Source organism: Cryptomeria japonica, chromosome 3, assembly GCF_030272615.1.
Source record: "Cryptomeria japonica chromosome 3, Sugi_1.0, whole genome shotgun sequence".
NCBI lineage: Eukaryota > Viridiplantae > Streptophyta > Pinopsida > Cupressales > Cupressaceae > Cryptomeria > Cryptomeria japonica.
In genome coordinates, this window is record NC_081407.1 from 441,071,168 (window position 1) to 441,084,645 (window position 13,478).

Genomic DNA, 13,478 nt, shown 5'->3' on the forward strand with positions numbered 1-13,478 from the left:
ATCATTATCATCATTAGGTGTTTCAACATTCATGACATAATGATCATAATTTGGCATAGAATAGGTACTCTCATAGATTAAATTTTTTTGAGAATTGTCTTTCCCAATCATCTCCCAATTGGATCTAACAAAATCAGTATTAGTATTTTGTAGTTCACACTCAAGTGGGTCTTCAACTGACGTTTGTCCCTTAAACAAATGGATTATATCAACACACACATCTTTAATACTACAAATCTCTTCTTGATTGACCTCATTTGCATTTTGGAGTTGACATACTTGTGTACATGATAAAGAGGATTCTTTTGCTAGATTTTATCTCCTTTCAAACTCAACTTCTTCTGGACTAATAGTCAATCCAACTTGACTATCTCTTAATTCTTCTATGGTTCTGCCACATCTGGATACATCATGTTCCTCTTTTGATGAAAATCTTATATTTCTAGATGCTTGATATATCCTTGTTTGTACTTCTTGTAGCATTACTTCTTTGTCTTTGTCATTCCCTTTCCTTTTTGCATATGCCTCTTTTCTCTGAATTCTAAGTTTTTCTTGCCTTCTTTCTAACTCCATCTTTTGTTTTGTAATAGACAAGTCTTCTTTCATGATAGCTGCTTGGTCTTCATTGTGTTCCTTACTTAATGTAGTAGATAAGATGTCTGGACCCCATTCATACTTATTTGAATCTGTCTCTGAATCATGATCTAGGACTACTCCACTATACCATACAGGAATGTTGTATGGTGCAAAGAGTTCCTTGATTTCTGCCATCTTTATTTTCACTGCTTAAGGAATATCTTGTTCAGATTTTGCATTGTTTTGTATTTCCAGAACTTGTTGACAATATTCTTCTTTACCTTTGATGGTAATCTCCTCTTCTTTCTTTTCATGTTCTTCTTGCTTCTTTTGTTTATTGATTACTATTTCTGCCACTTGATGTAGCTTTTCTTGCCATTTTTCTTCTTTAGAGACTGATTTCTTTCTCCACTTTTTTTGTTGATGATTATGTTTCTTTTGATTGGATTTTAGATATCCAAGCCTAGATTTATCTTCTTTGGATTGCGAGTGTGGACAAATAGGTTCTGAAATACCTTGATGTCACTTACCAATTGGTCCTTTCCCTTCATATCACATTTTTTGCATGATTTCATATCCTTTGCCATATTGTTTCATGGGAATATTGACTTCTGCTGCTATTGCTATAGTTTTATCTTCATCCTTGTACAACCAACCAAGAATGTCTTTTTCTTCATTTTCTTCTTCAAGAGTTCCAGCACTAACAAATGTTCCTTTAAACATATGTTTTGATCTTTCTGACATCTTTGATTGAATATCTAGAGGCTTTCCATATGACTTAGGGGAAAGTGGAAAATTATGCAAAGAATATTTTTCCATTCCTTCATCATTTAATTTGAGCTTTTCCTCAAAAGTTTCCCATAAATTTGCTTGAATTTATTTGGTAGGATATACTGATTCTCTGTTATGTGGAACTCTTGTATCTTGTGTTGGCTTCAAATTATTGTAATATTGACTAGAATCTACGATTACAATGATTTCTTGTCCTTCATAAGGAAATTTGACACATTGATGATATGTAGAAGGAACTGGTTGCATCTTATGAATCCATGGTCTTCCTAGAATAATTTTGTAAGAGAGGTTTAAATCTAAAACCTAACACAATGTATTCCTTGCCATGGGTCCTATTTTGATTGGTAGCACAACAGTTCCTTTAGAAGAACATTCTACTTCATCATAAGACTTGATGGTTATTTTCTTTTTCGGGTCTACTGCATTTTCTGAACATCCCAAAGCTTTTATCAAACTTAATGCACAAATATTTAAGCTGGCTCCTCCATCTATGAGTACACATTTGACACAAGTTTTATTGATGGTGATTTCAACATGTAAGGGAACATTGTGAGGATGTTGCAAGGATGCGTCATCATTTTCAGAAAATGATAAGCAATGAGGAGCTATAAGGTGTCATACCATGCTTTGGAACTGATCTATATCTAAATATTTTGAGATTGTTGTTTCCACTAAGGATTTCTCCAAAATTTCCTTATGCATAGGTGAAACTTTGAGAAGTTCCAGAATTGATATTTGAGCGGGTATTCTTTGTAATTGCTCTACTAAATTGTATTGTTATGAAGTGGATGTTGGGTCTTTTACTATACCTGGAAAGGTAACCTTCGCTTTGCTTCTCGTAATAACATTGATTGGCTATGAAGATGGATTATCTTTAACAATGATAACATTTACCACATCATCATAGTTATAAGTGTAATTTACTTTGGCTTTTCCTTTGTCATCTTTTAATTGGGATGGTTCACCTTTGTCATAATTCGGAAGTGGAGTTTTGAAAGCTAGGTGTGATTCATTTTTCTTATGGCTATCCATTGTGATGGTTCCATTATCGAGTAGATCTTGGATAAGGTGTTTCAATCTCTGACAATCATTTGTTTGGTGTCCTTTATTCCGATGGTAATTGCAAAAATGATTTGTCATTCCACCAATTTGTCTTGACTGGTGGTTCATAACTTCTTGCTTCTGGTAAAACATTCAATTTGTTGGCAAGTAGAGTTTTTAGAGCTGATTCCAAAGGTTCTCCAATGTTTGTGAATTTCCTCCGAGGATTAGAGAAGAAGGACTTGGATTTATTGCTTTCTGGATTGTTATTGCTTGGGATTTGACTTGATAGATTAAAAATTGGTTGTTGTTGTTTTGTAGCACTATCATCGTCGTGTCCTTCATTGCTGACATTCCTATTCTTTGACCAGAATTTAGGTTTGTCATTGTTATTGTTGTTGTTATTGTTAGAATTATTGTAAAGTTTTAGCTCTCCTTTCTTTACCAGCGCGTTCTCTATTTTCAGACCATTCTCAATCATTTTGGCAAAAGAGGGAGGACATTGCATTCTTAGTCAATAACTCATTTCATTGATAAGATTATCAATGAATATGTCCATTTTTCTTGATCAGGTACATCTCGGGAATACCTATTAAACATGTGTTTCCATCATTGTAAGAAGATCATAAAATATTCACCATTCTTTTGTTTAACATTGCAGAGATCCAACATTGTTATCTCATTTCTTATATTGTAGGAGTTTTGTGAAATAAATCTATTCACAAGTTCTTCAAAAGATTTGATTCCGGATGGTAATCTTGAAAACCAGTCCATTGATTGTTCATTTAAACTCCTAGGAAAAAGATGCATAAGGTAAGTTTCATCATGAGCAAATTCCATACTCATAGTACAAAACTCCCTAATGTGATCCCAAGGATCAGATTTTCCATCGTATTCGTCATATTTAGGAATCTCGCAATGTTGCGGAAATGGTATCATATTCAAATTCTTATCAAATGGATATGGGCATATATCTTGGACTGAATACTTCTTGGAGCTTTTTCCATTTTGCATGTCTTGTATCTATTGTTGTAGAGTTTTCATTTGTTGAGTAAGGTTTAACAATGGATTATCCACATAGTTTCTCCTTGTTTCTTCGTGAGCGCTTTTATCACTACACTCTTTTCTTTTGTCATCCCTTTCTTTCCTTGTTTCTTCATGACTTTCTCTATTCAAATCTTTGTTATTTGGATCATCTATGTTTTGGGTGTTACTTGCCTCCACATCTTGTTTCAAGCTTTCTATGTTAAAGTCTTGTGGTAGTTTAGCTCCAGATTTTCCCAACATCAAGAAATATTTCTCTTTTTGCTTTGCCAACAATTTTTCCATTAGCCTATCAAATTTGAAATCTTTCTCAAGGTCTCTAATGGTGCTATTGACTACTTCTTCATCAACAATGGTAAACCCAAAAGTTTGGAATACAAGATTATCTTCTTCCTCCATTTGTTGTTGTTTTCTAAGTTGTTCGTATTGAGCTCTAGTCCAAACTGGCATGTGATTATTTCAAGATTTTTGAAATTTCGAAAGGATAAAGTCAATAGGTGATTATTGGTTTAGGAAGATATGATTTGTTGATTTTATTGTTATTGTTTGTTCATTGTGATAAAGCATCTCTTTGTTGAAAAAAACATCTTTGCAAAATTTCTCCGTCAAACTCTATACCATAGCCACGTAAGTAGTGATGAAAACAGTGTAGGAATGTCCTATGTTTTAATAAGTGTATACACCTAAAAATAGTCTGAAGATAATTAATTAAATAAGAAATTATTTAATTAATCCCTCCTCCCCAATTTAATTAAATTCACTAAGTAATTTGATTAAATCTCTCTTTCATCTACTTATTAATAAATCTAAGGATTTATTAAATAGGGTCATTTCATTTCACCCCTTTAATTAATTAATTCCCTCCATGCAAATTCATTTCTTCTAAATCCCCTAATTAATTAAAACAAATCAATCATGAGTTGTTGAGATTAATTAGCCATTTTCCTAATATTTGAATTTTTAAATTCAAATTCTCCTAACTTCTACCATTCCTAAACCTAACCCATTCTACCTACCCCCATGTTCCCTTTCATCCAACATCTTCTAGAACCTTTGTGACACTTGTCACTAAGTGTTCCCTTTAATCCAACTCCCTTTGCCAACCTCCTCCAATTTAACCATTGATATCTTCAGATCAATCTTGACTGTTGAATCTTGCCACATCACCCCTAGCCTTGGGAAATCCTATAAATAGACCCTATTTTGGAGAACAAATGGCCAATTCACGAATTCAGCCACTTTACTAATTCATGCTCAATTTTAGCTCATTTGCATTGTTACTATAGGCATCTAGCTTATAGTTTATCAGTTTTAGCAATGTTATCATGCTCATTTCAGCTTAATTCTTAGCTTAATCATGCTAGGATAATCATGAATTCATATAGCTTAATCATGCTATCATGCTATCTTTCTATGCATCTTAATCATTCAAATCTTCCATCTAGATGTAGTCAAGTTACTGGAATTTGCCTAATCAGATCTGAGAGCATTTTTCATACTCGTATTTACTAGGAGGCAATAAGTCGATTAGCTATGGTTTTACTTTTCATTGATTTAATCTACTAACCATGCTTGTAATGATTTATTGAGTGCATTGTGGTTGTAGGAATAGGTACAATTCATTGAGCACGATATTTTGGGGCCCACTATGGAGCCAAAATCATCATTTTCAGCCTCCCAAGCTTCCTCAAACTTCATCTCTACCAGATCAGAATTAGAATGTCGTACGAGTTGCCTTTCTAGCTCGTACGAACTTTCTTTTAGTCTCGTACGATACCTCATCCTGACTTAGTACGAGGTATAATTCTGTGTCATACGAGGTTTTATATTGTAAATTCTTTACTCATACTAGCTATAAATCTATGTCGTACGAGGTTTTGTATTGAAAATTATTTACTCGTACTAGCTTCATCCTGACTCGTACAAGCTTCATTTCATTGTTGTACGAGAGATAAATCTATTTCATACAAATTTTTGGCTGTTAAATCTTATGTCATACGAGTCAATTTTGGTCCCTGTGCGAGATCTAATCATTTGTTGTTCTGTCCGATAAATCATTTCGTACGAGTCTCTGGTTCTATGATTTTTTGAAAAAACTACAAATTAGAAATTTCAAATTTGTCTATACGTCGGTAATCTGTGTTTTTGAAGGCTTTCTTGTCATTTTTAGCCCTTGAGAGTGCCCTTTGAAAATTGCATCTAGAACTCCTGGAGACCTTTCCAACGAGGTAAATGGCTTGTAATTTTGAGTCCCGAGCAGAAAGTTATACCTATCTAAAGTTAGGATAAAATTTCATATAATTTTTTTGAAAATTTCGTAATTCGGATCACTAATGCTAACTTTGATCTGTTTATGAGATTTTGGCAGCCTAACTCTTTCTTGTAGATACGCTTGTCAAAGACAAAGTTCAAAACAATGACTACTAATGAATTTTTGCAGGTTGCCTAAGTATTCAACAAAAAAAAACTTTGTGTATTCTTTAAAGATTTTTAGGCACACTTCAATTTGGGCTTAAAGAAATGAACTATCATGTCTTATGTGCTTGTGATGATAGGCGAGTATGCTCTCACCTTTCTTAGGTGATCAAAAAGCTAGACTCATCTTTTGTTTTCATTAGTGCATCTCTTTAGTAGGCCTGCCCTCTCAAGGAGTTATTAACTCTTAGCCATTAAGGTCAGTGAGAGGGGAACGACCTAAGTGGGAACGGCTAACGTCAAGTAATCCAACCCACTATAAAATAAATATGTTTTTGATGAAAATAAAAGTAGCGGTAGTGCTCGGGAATAGCTCTCCTCCATACCTTCAGGTATATCAAACCTTGGTTTTCAAGGCTGGGAGACCTCTTAATTGAGTTTATACCCTGACGTGCCGAACGAATCCCTTACTAGTGCCAGTTAAAATAGAAGCTACCCGATTCACCTCCGAAAGGGTGATAATCTTTGTGCAATAGAGATAGTAACTCTCCCAAGACACTTGCCATATCATGCCCGCATTAGCATTTGGAGTCAGATAATATGGTGTTGAGAATCCATTACGTGATGCTCAGCGGCCGTATTTTGATTAGCTATTGGGTGTGTACCTAAGTCAGCAAGCAAAGGTTTTCATTCTCAGCCAAATTCCTTAGGGTTTAGCATGCTTGGAGTCAATTATCATATCTTGTGTTTGCTGTGTATTCATCCCTAAAAAAAAGGACAAATCAGACATCTCAAACTGGAAAACACAAGCAAGACACCAAAATTCACAAATTCAAATTCAGCAAAACAAACATTTTTTATCTTTGTCATGTTCTCTGTCGTACAAGTTAGGATCTCTATCATACGAATCTATTTGCATAAAATCTTTAGTCATACTACACAACATTCTGTGTCATACGAGTCATCTAGTTTGTTGTATGGTTCAGAAAGTTATGTCGTACGAGTTCTTGTTGTTTATATGAAAAATTCTATTCTGTTGTATTGACCTATATCTGGTGTCGTCCTATGCTGTGAAGTATGTTGTACGAAACTCTGCATTTGTCAGTCCAGAACTAAGTCTTACATACCTATTTCAGAGTTGTCATTTCTATCTGGTCAAATTGCAGTAAACATAAACACCTGGTGTCTGTTATTCTGTGCTTAAATCGTCACGTGTATGCTCGTCCATACTAGATCTCAAAGATGAAAAAATTGCAGAGACTGAAATTGAAACATTAGAAACAACTAGAATCATGGAACATGAAGATGAAATACAAGGGGAAGGAGAAATAATAGAACAAAACATCAAAGACATCAAAAAGGACCCTCAATTCGACAAATTTATGTGAAAATTGTTGGAGGAAGAAAAAGAAAAATATTTTCTAATGTTAGCCAAATCTGGTGCTACACTCCCTCAAGATTTTGATTTGAACAAATTAACGCAAAAGAAAAGTGACCCTCCCCCTAATAATTAACAACATGAGGACATCTTTGGTATCAAAATGAATAATATGTCAATCCCTATTAACACCAAAAACAATGAAGAGACTTACATCCCCAAAAGAGATGAAGTAGAAATTTTGAATAACATTCAATTCGATGAGAATACAAGAAGGACTTGGGATGAAACAAGACAAGATCCCAATCCTCCTAGAATGCAAGAACAAATCATGTCGATAATCCTATCATGACTCTCACACAACAAATGCAAGAAATGCAAACACAAATCCAAGAGATGCAAAGAAGAAATGTTAGACGATATTCACTTCAAGAAATCTGTCCTTATCCATTCGACAAAAATCTAAACATGATACCATTTACAATAGGTTTTGAAACTTCGAGATATAAAAAATATGATGGAAGCTCTGACCCTCAAGATCATATAAGATAATTTTGTACCATGAGTATGGAGTTTGCACATGAAAATACCTACTTAATGAGACTATTTCCGAAAAGCTTAACTGGACTAGCTATGGAGTGGTTTTCCAAACTTGCACCTGGAATAAGATCATTTTCAGAGTTGGTAGATAAATTTGTTTTGCAACATTCCTACAATATACAACATGAAGTGACCATGCTAGACCTCTGTAACACTAAACAAAAAAGTGGAGAACCCTTCATGACATTCTTACAATGATGGAGACGCCTAGCATCATGGTATCCTCACACATTGCCAGAGTATGAAAAAATGGACATATTCATTGACAACTTAAAGATCAAATGAGTTATTACTTAAAAATGCAAGGAAATCAAAACTTTGGAAAAATGGTTGATAATGGAATCAGAATGGAGGAAGCTATGATAAAGAAAGGTGAGTTGAAAATATACAAAGAAGGAGTCCATCCACCTAACAACAATAATAACAACAATCACAATGATAAACCAAAGTTTTGGAATAGAAATTGAAATATCGTCAATGATGGAATAGTAGATAATAATAATGTAAAACCAAAAGAACCGGTTTTCAATTTATCTACTCACTCGGCAGCAGCACAGCAAAATAATAATCACCAAAGAGTAACTATCAAAACATTCTTTCAAAGACAATTTACAGACATTGGTGAACCCTTGGGGTCAGCATTAAAAACACTTATCGCTAACAAATTGATTTCTTTGCTAGAAGAAAGGAACTATGAACCTCAAATAAAACCACACTGGTGGAATGATCATCAATATTGCAATTTCCATCGAAACAAAGGACATCTCATAGATAATTGTCAAAAGTTAAGACATGTCATACAAGATTTGATTGACAAAGGAGTAATAACAATGGATGGACATACAACAAATGAATCTCATACAACTTTTAAAACTCCACTTCCCAACTATGAGAAAGGTGAATCATCAATAATAAACAATGGTAAGGGTAAATCAAAGGTAAATTATGCTCATACATATGATAATGTGGTAAACGTGATTGTAGTTAAAGAAAAACAAGATCAAGAACATGCTCAAGCTATAACAAGAAGAAAAGCCAAAGTTATTTTGCCAAGTCCTACAACAAACACATCATCCACAACAAAACAATACAATTTAGTGGAACAATTGCAGAAAACACCTGCATAGATATCCATCTTGGAGCTTTTGAAACTTTCACCCGCACACAAGGAAATTCTTGAACGAGCATTAGTAGATACCACCGTATCCAAAGATCTTGATATTGATCAATTCCAAACCATGGTGGGACACCTCACAACCCCTCACTACTTATCATTCACTGAACAAGATGACATGTCCTTGCAACATCCCCACAATGCTCCTTTGCATATTGAAGTCATCATTCATAAAATGCGTGTTAAACGTGTCCTAATAGATGGAGGAGCTGGTCTAAATATCTGTTCATTAAGTCTTGTTCATGCTTTAGGATATTTAGAAGATGCAGTTGATGCTCGGAAAAGGATCACTATAAAAGCCTATGATGAAGAAGAGCATTCCTCCAAAGGAATTGTGATACTACCCATCAGAGTGGGACCTTTGCAGAAAGATACAGCATGCCAAGTTCTAGACTTGGATCTATCATATAATATACTCCTAGGGAGACCATGGATCTGTGACTTGCAAGTTGTCCCATGAACATACCATCAATGTGTAAAATTTCCATACAATGGAGAGGAAATCACTATCTCTGCAGATTCAAATCCTTTTCAATATTGCAAAAATCTCAAAATAGCTCAAGAAGTCACTATTCCTCATAATAGGGAGGCATCATCTTCAAACACACAATCCAAGGAACAATCATTTGCTTCTATTCTATCAAGTATGGAAAAACAAATGTAGCTAAAAGATTGAGGAAATGGAGAATATTTGATATCACAAATACCACTCTCTGCTAAACCCTTGGGAAAACCATCAAACTCTACACAATGACCAGTTGTAAAACATCTTCCAATATTTAATGGAGAATTTATTAGTGCTGGGACCTTATCAGAGAAAACAAAAGACAAAGATGTGCTACAGTGGCTATACAAGGATGAAGAGGTCCAATAAAAGATCAACAATGTTCGTATACCTACAGAAAAATATGGAAAAGAATTTAGCATCCTCAGAAAGATGGGATACACTGGAACCGGTCCTATAGGGAAAAAAAAAGAAGGTATCTCAGAACCTATCCAGCCTTATACTCAGCAAGCTATAGACAAATCAGGCATAGGGTATGGACAAGCTAATTTACCAAAAGATACACTTTTTAGTCAACAACAAGAGGAATATGAGAACAGACAAGAACAACTTGTTATTGAAAGGGAGCAACAATTACAAACAATGAAATGGGAAAAGCAGCAAGCTTTAGATCAACAAGAAAAACAAACCAAAAGTACCTCTCAAGCAGCATTAAATCTTGATCAAAATAAGCATGATCCTAGTACAAATCTAGGAGAGCTCATAACAAGGTTGACAGAACTCAATCTCAGTCCTGAAGAAGCTAAACATGATAGAAGACAAGATATATTAAGAATAACTGAAGAAATGTTGTATGATAAAATCTGTAGATTACAAGCTGTTAGTGAGATAGATTCTAATGAGTGGGAATGAGATTCCTATCATTCTAAAGACTCTGCTAAAGAAAGTTGCTTTGAAGGAAATGTAGAAGTCGATACAATTCACACGTATGTAGGACAAACGTCAGGAACTAGTTCACTTGAATTAGAACCACATTTGACTAACTTGGACTTAATTGAGGACGATCAGGATCTTCTTATACAAGGTCATTCTGATGAGAGTACTATTCTAGACATGGACCTATGTACTGAAAACTCAGACATCTATATCATGACCCTTAATACCCTTGAAACATCTCAACCTAACGATCCCTTACCTCTACTACATCCTAAGCTTATTGATTGGGGAAATGAAGGACATACCGCAATTGATACCTTTCCAAATGACCATGCCATATCCTTATATCTTAATGCAATCGAACCTGTAACAACCTTCACCAGGGATTCTGCTAACATATCTTTGAGTCAAGTGGGTGCCAAATCTCCTAGTCGCAAAAATGAAAATAAAGAAAATAACATCAGGTCTAATGCTGAAAACCATTTATTGGCAACATTAGATCGAGAAAAAGTAAAAACAAAGGACACATCCAATGTGAAAACCTCCTTGAGGCATTGGAAGATGGGAGATTTGACACTTTACCTAAACACTATCAAGAAAGGTCATCCATTCTGATCGAACCAATAGAGGCGGTTAACATTGGCACAACAGAGCAACCAAAGATTCTTCATCCAGCAACTTCTCTATCAGAAAAAGAAATGCAACAGTATATGGAATTTTTCAAACGAAGGAAAATAAATTTCGCCTGGTCATATGTAGACATGCCAGGGTTAGATCCAGAGCTTATTATGCATCACTTGAATGTTAATCCAAGAGATAAACCAGTCAAACATAAATTAAGAAAAATGCATCCTCATATTGCTCTTCTAGTCAAAGCAGAACTAAAGAAATTACTGGATGTTAGATTCATCAGACCTATAGCGTATCCTCAATGGGTATCTAACATTGTTCCTATTTCAAAACTAGATAAAAGCATCAAAATATGCACATTGACATCATTGTAGATTTAACAGTAGGACACTCCATGTTTTCTCTAATGGATTGTTTCTCTGGATACAATCAGATCAAAATAGCATTCGAAGATCAAGAAAAGATAGCTTTTACATGCCCATGGGGTACTTTCTACTGGAACGTCATGCCTTTTGGATTAAAGAATGTAGGTGCTACATATCAAAGAGCTATGACAACTATATTTCATGACATGATGCATACATTCATGGAAGACTATGTGGATGACATATTAGCTAAATCATACAACAGAGAAGAACATATAGAGATATTGGAAAATATCTTTGACAGGTTAGAACAATACAAGGTAAGGCTAAACCCTAAGAAATGTGCCTTTGGTGTTACTTCAGGAAAGCTATTGGGATACATTATTTCAGCAAGAGGAATCAAAGTAGATCCAGCTAAGGTAAAAGCAATCATGGAAATGACATCTCCCAAGAATATCAGTCAAATAAGATCACTACAAGGAAGACTCCAATCAATCAGAAGATTTTTGGCTCAATTAGCAGATAAATGTCAACCATTCACTCACCTATTGCACAAACATGTTAATTTCAAATGGGACCATCACTGTGAAGAAGCATTCAACAAGATCAAGGCATATCTCATGCAACCACCCGTTCTAATGTCACCAATTCCAAGAAAACCATTATTACTCTATGTATCAACTACCGAAGCATCATTGGGAGTTTTTCTCACACAAGAGGATAATGAAGGAAAAGAATGAGCCATCTACTACATCAGCAGAACACTAGTGGGATATGAGGTTAACTATTCATCAACATAAAAAGCATGCTTGGTAGTAGTTGTTGCTTCTCAAAAACTATGACACTATCTACTATCTCACTCCATCAAGTTGATAGCTAAGATCGATCCTCTGAAGTATTTTCTCAGCAAAGCCACATTGATAGGACGACTAGCAAAATGGATCATGATTCTAAGCAAGTTTGATATCAAATATGTTGACATAAAATCTATCAAGGGACAAGTCATCGCAGATCAACTAGTAGAGACACCACTTCAAGATAATCATCCTCTACAGATTGAATTCTCTGATGCTGATATCTTAACAGTCACAACAAAAACATGGCAACTATACTTTGATGGTTCATAGACACAACACAGATCAAGAGCAAGAGTTCTATTCATCACGCCACAAGGGCATACAATCCCGAAAGCATACAAATTAAGTTTTCTGTGGACAAACAATATAGCAGAGTATGAAGCATTGGTAACAGGTATCAAAATGGCTATAGAATGGAATATTAAACAACTTCAAGTCTTTGGAGACTCTCAGCTTGTCATTAATCAAATCAATGATCACTATCAAACAAAAGATGACAAACTCATGCCTTACAAAAAGATGGTGGATGATATCAAGAAGTACTTTGTAGAAATAACTTTTGAGCAGATTCCTAGAAATGACAACAAAGCAGCAGACGCCATGGCTACACTTGCTTCTCTATTGCAGACATAGGAAAATCAAGAGCATTATGAATTCCTAGTTGAAGAGTTGTTTCATCCTGCCTATAATTGTCCTAATTCCCAAACCATCTATCAACTTATTGGACACAATTCCTCCCACTATGGCCAAACTTACACATACTTGAAAGATAACATCCTACCTCCTGACTTATCAAAAAACCAAAAGAGAAACTTTATTCACCAATCCTCTCATTATACTCTCATCGCAAATACCCTATATAAATGAGGTCTAGACGGTACTCTCTTAAGATGTCTCGAACAATAAGAATCTAAGAAGGCCTTACATGAAGTCCATAACAGAATTTGTGGCACTCATTCAAGTGGTCTTACCCTTTCAAAAAAACTCATATGCTTGGGCTACTATTGGCCAACTATGGAATGAGATTCTTTCAAGATAGCAAAAACATGCAAACAATGTCAAATCCATGGGAATTTGATTCATGCACTAGCACAAGAACTACATGCTTTAGCAACATCTTGGCCTTTTTGTCAATGGGGACTTGATCTAGTAGGAAAGATAAATC